Source organism: Gopherus evgoodei, chromosome 3 (genome assembly GCF_007399415.2).
Source record: "Gopherus evgoodei ecotype Sinaloan lineage chromosome 3, rGopEvg1_v1.p, whole genome shotgun sequence".
Lineage (NCBI taxonomy): Eukaryota > Metazoa > Chordata > Testudines > Testudinidae > Gopherus > Gopherus evgoodei.
The window spans coordinates 51890232-51907332 of NC_044324.1; the positions used below are offsets into that span (position 1 = coordinate 51890232).

Sequence of the window (17101 nt, forward strand, 5' to 3'; positions counted from 1 at the left end):
TCCAAATCATGTAAGTGACAAGTGTACGTGGTCTGAGACCCTGACTGCATGGTCCATGCTGTTCCTATTGGGAATGTAGAGTGATGCCAGCCACGCATGTAGGGGCCTGAAGGCAAAGCCACAGGTGCTGGACTATGTAAGTGCAGGCCACCATGTGGCCCAACAACCGTAAGCACGTGAGTAGTGGTGAAAGGATAGTCTTGCATGCACAAGATCAGATCCTACATGGCTTGTAACTGACCTTTGCGGGAGAAGGCTCTGGGCTGAGCAGAGTTGAGGACCACTCCAATGAACTCTATGCCTTGTGCAGGGTAAAGCCCAAAGATATTATCTTGAGTATCCAACAGTCCAAGGTCAGCATGGATCAGGCCAATGGGAAGGGGTGCAGGCAGTTGAGGAATGAGCAGCAGGGTGGGTCCTGGGAAATGACTGGGGCACCATCCTTGGACGCAACTTCAAAATACCTGCTTCTGGCTTCCTAGGCCTCTGGAAGACCCAGGCTAGGTGGAGGAATGGGAGGATGAAGGGTGCCACTGTTTAAATCCTGTGTGTCCATTCTTTTTGTAGGAGCTGGATTGGGGGATACTGCAGGACCTTGATGGAGGTGGAGGCGGCAGGGACGGAAAGGTTTTCTAGCCTGTTGAGGGGTGTGAAGGCCATGAGAATGGAGGGTAGCATAGAAGTCTTAAATGCGTAACTCCATGGTCTTATTCAGTTCTGAAAGAGCTCTACTCCCTCAGATGGAAGGTCCTGAAATATAGTCTGCATCTCCTGTAACAGCCCAGAGGACTGTAACCAGGAGCTGTGCCTCATGACCATTGCGGAGGTGACTACCCCTGGTCGCAGAGTCCGTAGCATCCAGGCCATCTGGAGGATGCCTCTTGCCACCACTTTGCCCTCGTCCACCAAGGCGGTGAACTCCTGGGCTTGATCCAGTGGTAGGTCCTCCTTAAACTTGCTAATGGAGGACCACCGGTTGAAGTTGTACGTGACTAGCAGGGCCTGATGATTAGATACTCAAAATTGCAGGCTGGATGTTGAATAAATTTTCCTGTCAAACAAATTCAGCCTGTTGGTGTCTTTATTTCTCAGTCTGCCACTCACGTCTCCCTACCTGTACCTTTCCTTGATGGCAGACATGACCAGGAATCCATCTGGAGTGTGAATGTAGAGGTACTCAAATCTATTTGCATGGACATAGTACTTCTCTGCCTTCTTGGAGGTAGGCAAGATGGAAGAGGGAGTCTGTAACACAGACTTGACAATTTTAAAGGACCTTTGGGTGGATGGGCAATACAAACCTGGCCGCGGTTGAGGGAAGTATAAGTGTTAGAGAGGTTGGACTCCACTAGCTTCTTGATCTCCAGGTTCAAGTCTGCAGCTACCCTTTTGAGCAGGGCCTGATACTCCTTGAAGTCATCAAGGGGGCTGCTCATTTGCAAGGAGCCTGCCACTGCTTAGTCCAGAGATGGAGATAACTGCACAGCAGGGGAAGGCGCAGCTTCCCTTTGCTCATCTGGTGATGGGTCCTTGGACTTCGGGGCCTGCTGTGTCACCACCATGTCAGATTTGGCACCATGCTCTGACTCTGGAGCCAGCTGTGCCGGGGCAGCTTGTCTAATGTGGCCTGGGAGGAACGGTCGGAGGTCAGAACTGGCATAACAGGTACACCTCATGTCACTTAATGGGCCACTTCCCCTGACTCCACACTGCCACTGCAGAAGCTGTGCCAGCCTTGCGGGCCAGTGGAGATTTGCCTTTTATAGGCAAAGGTTGACCTGTCCCTCAGGCTAGGATCATTGCCCATCTGGTATCCAGGGCAGAACCTTAGATGCTTGAGTCTGCCAACTGACTCTTGTCGCTGACCAGTAAGGAGAAGGCGAGGGCAGTGCCTGCCTGAAGAGTAGTACTGAGGAGCAGAAGAATGGTGCTGCGAGTCTGTGACCAGGAACAATCCGCACTGGGTGAAATCAATGCCTGGGAGACCGCTTAGGCAATGGTGATCTGTGCCATGGCAAACTCTGGTGGGAGGCCCAATGGCACCATGAGTATGAGGAGCAGCATCACGATTCAGGTGTCCCATGCCCTGCAGGCAACAGGGACCTGTGTCTTCTAATCAGGGACAAAGGCTGTGGTGCCAGGATCTGGGGCCATAATGATCTGGGGATCAGGGATGCTCCATTGCTTTAGGGAGCAGTCCCATAACCGGCTTGTCTGTGGATGCCAGGGCATTGGCCGGGTCTGTCACCTGGCTTCGTGTTTGCGGTGCCTGTCAGCCTGCTTGCTTTTTGGCCGCTGAACCCGCTTCTGGCAGATGACCCTACTAAAGGCCAGGACCCCTTGCTGCTCCCAGGAGTCAGAGGCAGGTCTCTGGCTAGACTACAGGATCTGATCTCAGCAGTACCCCAAAGCAGATTCAGTGTGGGCATGTGGCCTGACACAAGTCCTTTGCCTAAAGCCCCCTTTTTCTAGGGTGCCAGTGGGCCCATCGACTTTCACTGCTTCTTAGGCACCGGGGAGGGGAAACGGTGCTGGTGGTACGCTGCACACCAACGCTGAGGTGCCAGGTATGGTGTCCGATCAAGGGAGCTCCAATGTAAGACAAAGCACAGCCTCCATGAAGGGGGCCCTCAAGTGAATATCCTGCTCCTTTTGACTTCAAGGGAAAAGTTTTTGCAGATCCTTCACTTGTTCTTTCTGTAGGACTCCCCCAAACACTTTAAACAGCTCTTGTAAGGGTCACTAATGGGCACTGGCAGGCTGCATGATGAGTATGGCTTAAATCCTGGGGAACGGGGCATGGCCCGCTCTAAGGTGAAGTCCCAGCTGGGACTCTAACTCCTAAACAACTATTGTAACACTTAACTTAAAGGTCTCAGTACCTATCAAATAAAAAAAGACACAGAAGAATGGACTGTAAGAATCGCAATGCCCTTGCAATGCACGAGAAAGTGCTCTGACCAACCATCACGGTCAGTAAGAAGGAATTGAGAGGGTGTAGGGTTGGCAGTGCCTAAAGTATGAGTTCGTGAACGTGGCACTTGAGAGTGTACTACAGCCAACCCCACTGGTACCGCTAAGGCAAAAATCTCTGATGACTGTGCATGTGGGTGCGCACACACCTAGAATGGAATCGACATAGCAAGTTCTTGAAGAACTAAATTCTTTTGTCTGGGCTAGATCCATCCAACTTTACCTAGGCAAGGGCATCTGATCTTGAGCATATGCTAGTGACATTTTATAAGGAGAATTCATAGGTTTACATATGTTGCTACATTTATTTCACTATGATGTTATTGACCAGCAAGTTATTAGATTTTAAATGATACCTTACAAGGCATGTTTTGTACAAAGGTCATTACCTTTGCTTAGGGTCACATCTTCTTTCTTTTTAAAGTGAGAAGTCAAGTACATCAGAGATGTTCAAAACCAGCAGACATGTCTTTGTTGGACTGGAGGGAGAGCACTGTCAGTGGTGCCTACATAACCCTGGAACTTGCTTTTCATCCTGTCTCAGATCATGCTATGCCGCTAGACTTCTCTATTGTTAAGCTTTTACTGAAAGGAAAATTTAAGGAGAGCTAAGAATGTGTTTCATGAAGTATTTTTTTTTTTGGCCCCATGAAGCCTCTGTGATTCAGCCTGAAAATACTGATGTTCATTTCCATTTGGTAAAAATGGATATTCTATGTTTTTGACTAAGGGGAAGCCAACATGGCTTCTTTTGCTTACTCTAGCATAGTCATTCCCATGGGAATTCTCACAGTGCTGGGAATAGTGTTTATTAGTTAATTGTAGCGACAATTAGAGAGCTACCAGACAGCACAAACTTTGTTATTTATTCAATGCCACTAGCTGTGGTCACTTGGTTTCCTTCCCCACACCTCTTTTGAGGTAAGAGAAATAATGTTGTACTGTGTCTAGCTACTGTAGATTTTAATATGTATTATTGTGGTCAAGTCCATCCCACTTGGGTCAACGAGAGTTTTGCCACTAAGTGCAATGGACCACAAGTTTTTGCCCACATGTGAGTTGTACTTACATTTACTAGTTGAATGGGCTTGTCTTGTCTGTCTTTCTGCAGTCAAACTACTTCTCTCTCACACCTATGACGTGGAAACTAGAAAAAGGGTAACTCCAGTAGTCATAATGCATGTTCTGCTTCTGGAGGTATTGATTCAACATAATGAAATAAGCAGGTTAAATGGATATGTAGCAGAAGAAAGTCTTTAAAAAGTTATGATTACAACTGTAGACAAATATCCCACTCCAACAAAGTACTCGGGAACATTCCTAACTATACACTGGTATGTAATGACATCTGACATCAAACAAATTACAAATGTGCTTCCATTAACTATGTGCTTAAGCCCTTTGCTGGCTTAAGCCTTGTCATAAACAGATTGTTAAGGGTTAATGTCTCTTCTACCTGTAAAGAGTTACAAGCAGGGAACTGGACACCTGACCAGAAGACCAAACAGAAGACAAGATATTTTTAAATTTGGGTGGAGGGAAGCTTTTGTGTGTGTTCTTTGTCCGTTGTGTGTTCTTCTCTCAGAGGGTCTGGGAGAGACCAGACATTACTACAGGCTCTCTAAGTTTCTTTTCAAATAGTAAGTAAACACAGGCGGTTTAGGCTTTTTGATTGTTTTACTCTATTTGCAATTGTGGATCTGGCTGGTTAACCTTTATATGTGTAATTGCTGGGAATATTTTGATTTGTATTGGTACTGGGGGGAAAGTCTGTTTCTGGTGTCTGTAAGCTATAGGACCCTGTAATATTTACATCTTGAAGTTACAGAGATAATTTTTTACTTTTTCCTTTCTTTTATTAAAAGATTTCTTTTTAGAGAACCTGATTGTTTTTTCTTCCTTGTTTCCCTTTTTTTATTCCAGGGGATTGGGATAACTCACCAGGATGAGTGGGGGGAGAGATAGAATCTCTCTGTTTTCCTTGAATCTGGTTGCCTCTTTGTGGAAGGGAAGGGAGATGCTTCTCTGTATGGTGATTTAAGAGGTTGGATCAGTATCTCTCAGGATAGCCCAGGGAGGGAAATTCTGGGAGGGGGAAAAGGTGGGGGAATGGTTTATTTCTCCTTGTTTTAAGAACCCAGGTATCTGGGTTCTTGGGGTCCCCAGGGAAGGTTGGGGAGGTCAGAGTGCCCCAAAACACTATATTTTTGGGTGGTCGCAGTGCCATTAGATCTAAACTGGTAATTAAGCTTAGAGGATTCAGGTACTAGTATCTCATTTTCTGAACTCTAAGGTTCAGATCTGAGAGGGAATGCTATGACAAGCCTAGAAGTAAAAGTGTTTGTCCATGGTTTTCACTTCCTTCTTCAGTGTCTATCAGGTTAACATGTACTTCTACTGCCTGCCCCACTCTATGGCAACTGTAATTTAGATTTCATAGTTTGACACTTTTATAGTCTCCATCATCTCTCTTTGGTATTATCAATCCAATGGAATGTTTTGACAGATTAGATAAAACTCAACCACGTCTTGTTTTTCCAATGATCAGTGTAGAGTGTCCTTCAAAATTTAACTGAAAGTTACAAGAACCACCTACAAAATGCCCTTGTTAAGTAATGCCTTGAGATCAAGAAAAAAGGAAAAACCCAGAAGTTCATTGTGTGGAAAGGTGACATCAGGAGTGGCAGATTTTCTAGTGGAGATTGAAAAGTTTATAAACCAGGGAAGACTTGACAGTGAATGAGCACTATGTCTCCCAATGATGATGCAAATCAAATCTGACATATGTAAATATCAGTCTCTTTCCAACGGAGACGTTGCAGATAAATGCAATGAAAGTAAAATAAACAGTACTGGTAACATTAATTGGTAATAAATGCATGGCTTTAGTATATTACAGTCACTTTTCTTGATTATTTGCAGCTAGCTAAATTTAAAATCAATTTGCATTTTAATTTTGAACAGGTTGATTGATGCTTCAGAAACATAAGCAAATTCTAGATATATAATTTTGTTCAATAGAAAATTATGCTTTGAAAATTAATTGAAATTGAAAAATAATCCTAATTACCCTTATTGTTTGTTGGAAAAGGAAAGCCCATGCATTCCAAACACAGGGGAAGATGCAGTCCCCATCTTGAAGAGCAAACAAACAATCTACTGGCATTTATGAATATGATCTCTTCTCAAAAGTACAATCTTAATATTAGTTAGGTGCATGGAATTAGAAGAAACTATACCCCTTAATTGACTAAAACAGAAGCAGTTCTTTAAAAGTATCTTACCCTTAAAGCTGAATGAATGAATGCAGCACAGCAAATAATTTGATTAATTTAGCTTCCCTTCCTGCTTGTGGAACATTTATGAGAAGATTACAATTTTTTGTTATGAAATGGAAGGGTTTTTCAAAAGCACCTAAGCCATGCAGGTTATACCTAAACCAGTTCTATGCTATGGATTGACCATAAATATTCAAAATTCATTTTTATTTTTACTTGTGATTGGTCAACTCATTTATGTGGTACTATTTTTGATCCCTGGTCAGATGAATATATAAATACTTCTGGCGCAAATATGTGGTGCACAGTGACTTTAAAACTCAGATTCCAAAAATATATATGTGCATATGACTCTGAAGTTCACTTTCTATTAACATTTCTATCACTAAAACTCAATTATTCCAGTGTTTGTGGAAAGCAAACAAAGCCAAGTGGAAGCAGTTCCAATGCATTTCAAAAAAAGACTGATTATTCATAGAAAATATTGTTGCATTACTCACTCACTATGAAGCAATCTCAGCTTTTGCTACCAAAAGTCCTGATTTGGCTAACAATTGTTCCAACATAAGTTTAGTCTCTTTTAGCTGGAATCTCTATAGTTCCACATATTTGGAAGAGTAAACAGATTAGCTAGGCTATGGAATTTATGAAAAAACCTGCCATTTGTATTCAAACAATTACTGGGATTATTTTCAGAAAATATTTTTTAAATTCATGTAAGAAAAAAGTCTCTCTTACTAAGTTATAACTGGGATAACCTTTCAAATTAATTTCATTAGGAAAAAAACTCCTCGTAAACCAACTAAGAATATCTGCACAAGGTGCTACTTGTTATGCTTCTGCCGTGACATACACAAAATTTGTGTATGATTAAACATGAATTATTGAGATAAAACAAAGCCTATTAGAACAAACTGCATCCTAGAAATGATTTGATCCCTGAAAAAAAAGTGTTATTAATTGCTTCATATATATATGAAATGAATAAAAAATAAGCACTTTAATACATTTGTGTAACACTGGTTACATTAAATTAACATCTCTTTGCAGTGCAACATTGAACAATTCTGACTGCAGTGGGAAGCAATTTCTGTTTTTAATTTATGTGTCCTATAGTAGAGTGACAGTTAAAAAAACAAAAATAGATTTTTCTTAGTTTTTTAAAAGGCAGATGTGCATGTGAGAAGTAAAAGACGAGAACACTGCTGATGTGGTACAAAGTTCACCATATTTAATATGAAAGGACAGAGCACTGCTTACTAGTGAATCTCACAAAATTATACAGAAATCATTTTAACAGTAGCAAACATCTTCTACCAAGACAGCAAGGTAGAGAGGTACTTCTCTCTCTCATATATTGAGAGAAGAGAAAACTAAACAAACACTTTTATAAGGAAATTCATTTTGACTGCTAAAAACCAAGAACATGAAGAAATCCAGTTAACAAATCACAGTAAACAGAATTTATCCTGAACCTTTGATGGAGTTTAAATCTAAGGGAAAATCAAATCAACCTGAAGTACTCTATAAATGCGACTGGGGAGGAGGGAGAGGGGTTGAGGTAATAAGACTCCGACTTTAAGGTCAGATGGGATCATTTTGATCATCTAGTCTGACCTCTTGTACATTGCAGGCCACATAATCTCACCTTCCCACTCATGAAATAGACCCCTAACCTCTGGTTGAGTCTGAGGTCCTCAGATCATGGTTTAATTCAGATAATTCACTATTTACACAAGTTTAAATCTGCAAGTGGCCAGTGCTCCATGCTCAGCTTATCCTAATAGCCCTTCGCTGTACCTGTTCCAGTTTAAATTCATCTTTCTTAAACATATGAGACCAGAATTGCACATAGTATTCCAGATGAGGTCTCACCAGTGCCTTGTATAAATACAACAACACTTCCCTGTCTCCACTGGAAATACCTTGCCTGATGCATCGCAGGACGGTACTAGCCTCTATTCCTCCTATATAAGGTCATCCAGATTTTCTTGTATGATCTGGTCCTCATCTATATTGGCTATACCTTCTAACTTTGTGTCATCCACAAATTTTATTAGACCATGCTAACTTTGTACCAAGATCAGGAATAAAAATAAGTCAGATTGGTTCCCAGACTGATTTCTGAGGAACTCCACCAGTAACCTCCCTCCAGCCTGACAGTTCACCTTTCAGTATGACTGGTTGTAGTCTCCTCTTTAACCGGTTCCTTATCCACCTTTCAATTTTCATATTAATCCCATCTTCTCCAATTTAACTAATAATTTCCCATGTGAAACTATCAAATGTCTTACTGAAATCCAGGTAGATTAGATCTACTACAGCCCCTTTGTCTAAAAAAAAATCAAAAAAAAAATCAAAAAAAAAAAAATCAGTTACCTTCTCAAAGAAAGAGAAAAGGTTGGTCTGATATGATCTACCTTTTGTAAAACCATGTTGCACTTTCTCTCAGTTACTGTTCAACTCTATGTCCTTAACAACTTTCTCTTTCAAAATTTGTCCCATTATCTTGCATACAATTGAGGTCAAACTAACAGACCTTTAGTTTCCTGGATGACTTTTTTCCATTTCTTAAAAATAGAAACTATATTAGCAATTCTCCAGTCAGAGAGTACGACTCCTGAGTTTACAAATTCATTAAAAATCCTTGCTACTGGGCTTGCAATTTCATGTGCCAATTACTTTTATTGGACCAACTTCTGTTGGCGACAAATATATCATCCACCTTGTCTCTCTAACATCCAGGGGCCAACACAGCTATAAATAGACAGAATACTCTATATGAGAAAGATAATATAAGAACTGCTATAATGAAGAGAAATGCATAATATTAAAATATAAAATAAAATGAGAAAACAAATGAGGTCTAGTGTTGAGATCAAAAGATGTTGAGTTGAGACATGCAGCTTATAAAGCTACTATAGTGACTCATTTGGGAAGCCATTTATACTCTATGCTTGTTGACTCATCCATAAAATAGTTATATAAATATTATCATATCATGTACATCTGTACTGTATCTCTTCACAAGGATGTCAGTGAACTAAAAGTATGCCATTTCAACAATGTAAATTGTTATTTATTTTCCAGACTAGGTAATATGCAACAAAGTTGTCATGGCAATGCAATGGTCATTTATTTTTCTGTGCAGACATGCTCAACACTGTAGAATATATGGAATGAAAACTGCCCGTTGTCCAGTAACTCTTCATTCAGCAGAGTAAGAAGTTCAATTATTTATTTTGGGATAGCAGAGCTCATGAAGATTCAATGGTAAAGAACTGTTTTATGGGGTAACCAGAAGCAGTACTCTCTCCCACTCCATCTCTTTGTTCAGAAAACTGGAAAACAATGTCCATCAGTGTTTAGCTCACAATTCACTCTAAAAAAATTATTCATTTGTAAATATGCCATCACTTTGCCTTCTGAATCTATAAGATATGTTGTAATCACTTTTCCTTTAGAAAGAGTTATTAAATGTCTTACGGGGTATCAGCATCTCTGCAGTTAGCATTGAGGTGAGCATAAATTTAAAATTTGAAAGCAATAACTGGTACAATTACCTTGTTAAAATAAATGTGCCATCTTACGTTTTTATATACATTTTTAATTCAAGCCATTAACTGATATTAATTCTTGACATTCAGAGTAAATGTTGAGCATTGTGACAAATTCCAAGAGGTTACAAAATAATTAGCCAGTGGCACACAGCAATAATTTAAATTTGCCCTACAACATTTAGGATTTTATATCCAATTCACACATCTAGTTCACTGACCAGTGTCCAAGGTTTTCAGAAATGTAATCAGACAGTTTTTCATCCTGCTCAGGAGTCCACCCTAGGACAGCATTTCCCAAAATATGGGAGAGACTATCTGGGGAAGAAGGGATGGCATGGATGACAAGTAAGTTAAGATGAATAGGTATTTACTTTTTTTTAAAAACTGTCTTGTTGTTAACAGTCACATTACTTTTCAGTTGTGTGGGAGGAATCAGCTTTCAAAGGTCTGGGAAATAGCCCTAGAAAAAAAATGCTTATTCTCCTGTCCTAAGTTGGTTTCCAGGCATTTAACAGATGTTGATTCTCACTCACTCATTTAACTTTTGTCTTACCACCTTCTCTTTTTCTTTCTCTGCTGGCATTAGCTTTCCATAGGATTAGTATTTTATTTCCCATGAAAATTCTACTTTATTTATTTGATCATCTGTCCTTTTCCTCACATTTAACAAACACTATTATTCATTATGTGTGGTCTTTTTTCTAACCTACAATTTCCTAAGCCAAAAATATTTCCTGGATTTAGAAATAATCTAATATTATTCAACTTCTATTGAACACTGTGTTCACCTAATCCTTTTTGGCTTCTTATCAGATGTGACTTTGTATCCCCTTCAGCATTTTTATAATTGTCAGCTGCCTAACGCTCTGCTAATGGAATCCTCCTTTCAGAAAAAGCCAAAGACATGATTCTTCAAGGATACAAGGAGAAAGATGACATAGGCAACCCAGGATTGTGTCTAATGCAGAGGTTCTCACCACATTTTTAGCGGCCTCAGAATGTGGCCACCAACTCCTGCTGGTGGCTGCTCTAGGAAACCTGTCTCTCTCTGCTTCTGACTCCCACAGCCCTTCAGTGAGAACCCGACCCAGGGAAGGTGGGTCAGAAAATCACCAGCTGCCTGCAGAGTCCCAGGCTCCTACTGCCTGACTGGGCAAGAGTAGGGGAGCTGCCTGGGAAAGCATATGAACAACTGAATGCCACAGCTACCTTCTCTGACAAAAGCTACCTCCAGCGCCACACACACCACATCTCCAGAGGCACTGCCTGGAGCCCCTGGTGAGGTTGTGCAGTGCAGTTCACTGATCCCTGCTGGCAGCGCCAACACCAAGGCAGTGCATCTCGCTGTCTTTGGTAACAGTTATTCAGGAGCAACAGCTGGGCACTGCAGGGAGTAACCACTGCTTTGCTCCCCCAATCTGCTTTGCCCCCCTCCATGCTTTGGAGGGTATTGTGACTACACAAAAAAAAAAAAAAAAAAAAGAAGTCTGCTGGTGGCCATATGCGGCCAATGGGGCCGCATTTGAGAAACGCTGCTCTAATGCATCCGTAGCGGCCCCTTCTGTTCACACTGAAGAGTAGAGGATTACTTGTGCTTCTGTCCTCTGTAGTAAGGCAAGAACTTCCAGCACAGTGCCTACAGAACACTATCAGATGACAACTGGTAGGCAGATGATGAGATATACTTCCCACATAGCTAGTATACACAAATCATGCTTGCTTTACTGATACCTCTACCCTTCTCTTTTCCAACCTCTTCCAACTGCTGGGTGCAGCCATTCATCACAATTGTAAGCTCTTTGAGGCAGGAAATGTCCTCCACTGCAGGCATATACAACACTATCCACAATATGACTAATATATCATAAGCATTATTATAAGCAACAAAATATGACTTTAAACATGAGGAATGAGAACAATTTATCTGGAGAGCTAGAGCAATGCCCTGACCAAGTAAGCATGCTTCTCTCTGTAGAGATGACATTGGTTAAAATAGATGAAGGAGGGCGAGCTCAGTGGATTCCTGGTGAATAAGGAAATAATAGTTTAGCTCATAATTAGGTAAAGAGCAAGTTAACTCTAGTTTAATTTTCCATTCACAATGTTTTGCTGACCTTCACTTCTACCCTTTTCCTCACTGAGCAATATGAGCTGTCTAGAAGCTACCCACTTTCCCAAAGCATCACTAAAGGAACAGCTCATATCACCCAAACAGGATAACCATGGAAAGCAAGAGACATTCCAAGCCAAACTGCTACATGGACTTCAGCTATTAAACATTATGGAACTGATACGAAAGTGCCCACTGTCACTTGACCAGTGTCTCTTATCAAACTTCTAGTTAGATTAATCACTGTTCAGACTTTTTGGGGGGAGGGGAAGAGGGGGGAGGAATAGGTGTTTCTCCCCAAAGCCCACTTTGTGTGCAAAACAGATAAAAAACAACAGTGTTCATGAGGAGAGTATTAGGAGAAGTACAAGTAGCCTAGAAAACGCAAAAGTTTTCCTCTGCCTATTAGAATCTTACTTTCTGCACAGATAGTGTTCGATTCTACCTGGAGAGTATTTTGGTTCCCTAGAGGATACAGAAGCACACATTTGGAAGATGTTTGTACCATTGCTAATTGCTAAGCAGGACAAATTGGATACCATTTGCTTTGCTATTAGGAGGGTGATCTCAAGAGAAAATGAACAAAGAACTATGAAGTATGGTAACTTAGGCAGCTTTTCTCCCTAATCATTGTTTTGTCATCAAATTTTCCTCTTATAGTTTTCTGTTGTGTGTGGCTGCTAAGACAATGCTCTGTCCAGCTTTTAGGAACATCAGTGCAATACACTTACTACTTTGATGGACCAGGTTAGAAGCAAAATGTGTCAACAACTAAGCTGACTGAGGATTAAGCTCTCTCTTGCCTTTATTGTCAAGTTCCTGCTATGGGTAATTAACTGTATGATATTAAAATAATTTCTACTAATCTGGACTTTCTGGTGTACAACTACTCTTTGAATAGCATGAACAGTGAGACCCATACACAACGAATTGGCACAGTAACTATGCTACACTGCTGGACTGTAGTTCATTTTTTAAAGTGGTTAATCATTACTCAATGGAAGGATCTGGAAATACTATAATTATGTATGAAACTGAGCCAAATCATAAGAGGTACACAGTCTCTTGGTACATATGCTTCGATAAAATAGCCATCACGTTTGAATCAATTAAGAAAATTGGTTAGTAATATATTTTGTCCATTATGAAATGTAAATGTTTAATCACTGATCTTAAATTGCTGCTGGAAGAGGAGAAGGTGGAAGTGGTGGTAACTCACATGATCTAAAAACAGTGCTGGGTGTCTGGAGGCCTCATTTCTATTCTCAGCTGTGCTGCTCACTGGCCTTAATACTGCTTTCCTCTAATACAGCACTCAAATTTACCTTCTTAACAACTGAATAAAAATATTATTGTCTGCAGTGTTGTTGTAGCAGCGTTGGTCCCAGGATACTAGAGAGACACGGTGGGTGAGGTAAGATTAGTTGATCCAATAAAAGATATTACTTCAACCGCCTTGTCTCTCTAATATATTGCAACTCAGACTTCATAGTTAGGGAAATGGAGTCTATCAAAGAGGTCAAAGGACTTGCCTATATTTCCACAAGAAGTCACCTTAAAAACCAGGATTAGAGCCAGGCTTTCTAACCTGATAACTGATCCACAGTGACCTCACCCCTCATGCAAGTAACTTGGCCTTTGAGCCTCAGGTTTCCATCTGTAAAGTGGGAGTAATGAAATTTACCTTCTTCAAAAAAAAAAAAATATGTAAAAAGTGCCAGGTACCCAGAGAAGAGTGCATTCACTGTGTTTGCTCTCCCTGTTGGCTAGGTATGGCCTAGCAGCTCCATTTTCTCTAGAATCCTTTGCAGATGGTCACTCCAGCCCTGAGGTAGTCTGTTTCTTCTCACAACCCAAACCTTCAGTCACTTTACTCTTTAGTTCCACACCTCTTTGGGGGTAAAAAAAGTCCAAATACAACTTCAACAAATAATTTCAAGACCTGTCAGGCCCTTGCCTCTGGGTCCAGTGGTCTTTACACCACTCTCTCTGAGCTCCTCCATATATCAAGGGGATCCACACCTTCTTCCCAGTGGCTGACAGGGGAACCCAGGCTCAGCTTCTGTACTTGGTCAAAGTCCAGGGACTTTCTAGGATAAGTAGCCAAGGTCTGCTCATTGTCACTACCTCCCTGGATTCCTTCCTCTCCTTAATCTTTTCTCAAGCCCCTTTCTGGGCTCTTGTAATACGCAACACCACTCAGGTCTTCACCTTAGCGGTCCATTTCCCATCAGGATCAGCTGCAGGAGCCTGCCCCAATCCTAGGTCTTCCAGATTATACTGTTTCTGGGTATTAGAAAATGGATCAGAGTTCTTCCCTCGCTCACTACAACCCTCCAAACTTCCTTGAGGTTTTGCCACCACTGCCTCCAGCTTCTTCCTGGCTCAGGATGACCCAAGTCTGGCCTCAGGCTTCATTGCCCCCAGCTTCCCAAGTTTCATCCTGGCTCAGCATACGCTGGTACTGGTTCCAGGCTTCTCTCAGCTTTCATTCCAAGAAAGGCAATACCCGGCTGTATCTCATCTGGGTCTTCTCCCTAGGCTGCTCTTGCTATCCTTTGCCCCTTCCTTTATGAGGGGCAGCTCCTCCATAGCTGGGTCTGATCAACAATTATACCCAATGCCTCCAGGTGCCACCCAGTGGTCTCAAGCTCCTGTAAACCCCTAATTAACTAGTGTAGGGTTTATACACCCATCACAGGGATCATTAAGGGAAGTTATTGATAAAGGTAGAAACAGAACACAAGGCTCTCTGGCTCTTAATCCTGTCCTTAATATACTAGACAGCATGGGTTTTGGATGCTGCATTCTCCTCCCTTAACATTAGTCAATTTAGGACCAAAAAAATAAGTGTCTATTTTTCACAAACTAGAAAGTTAAAGAGACTTCATATTAAATTTTGTCAAGAAATGCTGACATTTTTAAAATTCTCAAACTATATAAGCAATTTGTCTTTGAAAACTCTTTCATGGTGAATATTGCAGTCATCTCTACTTATTATTATCTACATTTAAACAGATGGGGAACCCTTGGCAGAAAGGTCCAGTAAGTTTATGGTCCAAGAGGGAGGCAATGTCAGAGCTAGGATTAGGACTCTAAAGTTCCTGGGGGTTCAGTCCTACAATCTGACCATGCATCTCTCTGATACATTTAGTACATTTTCAGAATTGAATTTGTTCTGAAAAGCATTAGTGATCCTTCCTAGAGTCAGGCTTCATAATCACCAATATACTTACATGCACAGTAGTTATTTAAAGCCAGTATGAAAGCAAACATTAAGTGCAGATAATTGTGTATCTCGACTCAGCCCACAAGCTGAGCCAATCAGAGCTATGGGACAGTGTTTTCATATTAGACAATAAAGGAGAGTCAGTCATCCATTTGTCAAGGATTGAGCGCTGCTGGCTGAAAGGATTTGCAACTTAAAGGGTTCTGTTTGCTGGCAGGGCAGAAAGACTCGACTGCGGACTAAAAGACAAGGGAATTTCACTTCCGTTCCTGAAGAGTAAGATGATGCACACTACAAGCGTAATACAAGTCATCTTCCACAAAGATCAGAGGGAACAGAAACCGTGTGCCCCCACACTAAAATAACAAAGCATAATTCCCTTCCTCCCCTGAAATGCTAGTTAGAATGCATATGTTATAAATCATGCTTTATGTTCCACAAACATACAATGTAAAAGCATCAGAAAGGGTATGGATATCTGTATAGGAAGAACTGCACTGGTAATCTTACTACCCACTACCTTTGTTTAAAAAGTAATTTTTGAATTATTTTTCAAGCACTGTTCAAAAAACGTGGTTTGACTGAGACTTAGAGCTATAGCAGTTGTATAGAACGTTGCAATTTCACAGAATCTTCTGGAAAATATTCATTGCAGTGTCCTGTGCTGAAGATTGTCCATATATAACCATTGTTACTAGAACAGGATAAGTCTACACTGAACATAACATAAGAATGTCAATACTGCATCAGACCAACGATCCATCTAACCCAGGATCCTGTCTTCCAACAGTGGTCAGTGATAGATGCTTCAGAGGTAATGAACAGAAAAAAAAATTGACTGATCTGTCCCTTGTCATCTAATCCCAGCGCCTCACAGTCAAAAATTTAGAGACACTGACAGCATGGGGTTGTATATCTCACCATGTTGACTAATAGCCATTGATGGACCTAGCCTCCATGAACTTATTTAATTCTTTTTTAAACCCAGTTATGCTTTTGGCCTAACATTCTCTGGCAATGAGGTCCACAGGTTGACTGTTGTGTGAACACTTCCCTATTCATTTTTTCTATACTATTCATTTTAGAGATTTCTATCATATTCTGACTCCCCCTTAATCATCTTTTTTAAGATGAACAGTCCCAGTCTTTTCAATCTGTCCTTATATGGAAGCTGTTTCATATCCCTAATCATTTTTGTTGCCCTTTTGTGTACCTTTTCTAATTCTAACATATCTCTTTTGAGACAGGGTAAGCAAAATGGCAAACCGTATTCAGGGTACAGGCATACCATGATGATATTTTCTGATTCATTATCTAGCCCTTTCCTAATGGTCCCTAATATTTTGTTAGCTTTTTTGACTGCCAATCCACATTGATCAGATGTTTTAGAGACCTATCGACGATAATTCCAAGACCTCTTTCTTGAGTGGTAATAGCAAATTTAGAACCCATCATTGTGTGTGTACATATGGGATAATTTTTCTGAACATACACTGCTTTGCATTTAGCAATATTTGAATTTTCCTTGTTATTTTGTTATCCCATTTAGTGAGATCCATTTGTAACTCTTCTCAATCAGTTTTAGCCCCTATTGATTGAGTAATTCTGTATCATCTGCAATTTTTGCCACCACAGTGTTCACCCCCTTTACCAAATAATTTATGAATGCTGAACAGCACAGGTCCCAGAACGCATCCTTGGGAGACCCCTCTATTTATCTCTCTCCACTGTGAAAACAGACCATTTATTTCTACCCTTTGTTTCCTCCCTTTTAACTAGTTACTGATCCACAAGAGGATCTTCCTATGGTTGCTTCGTATGCTTAAGAGACTTTGATGGGGGACATGGTCAAAGGCTCTCTCAAAGTCCAAATATTAACTGGATCACCCTTGTCCAATTGTTTGTTGACACCCTCAAATAATTATAATAGATTGGTGCAGCATAATTCCCT

The 17101-nt window shown here is 40.9% G+C and overlaps 1 protein-coding gene across 2 annotated transcripts in view; it reads right to left on the reverse strand.

Moving 5' to 3' along the window:
- CSMD1 (CUB and Sushi multiple domains 1) overlaps positions 1–17101 on the reverse strand; it is a 2060432-nt gene that overhangs the window by 714823 nt on the left and 1328508 nt on the right. The gene's annotated exons all lie outside the window — the stretch shown is intronic.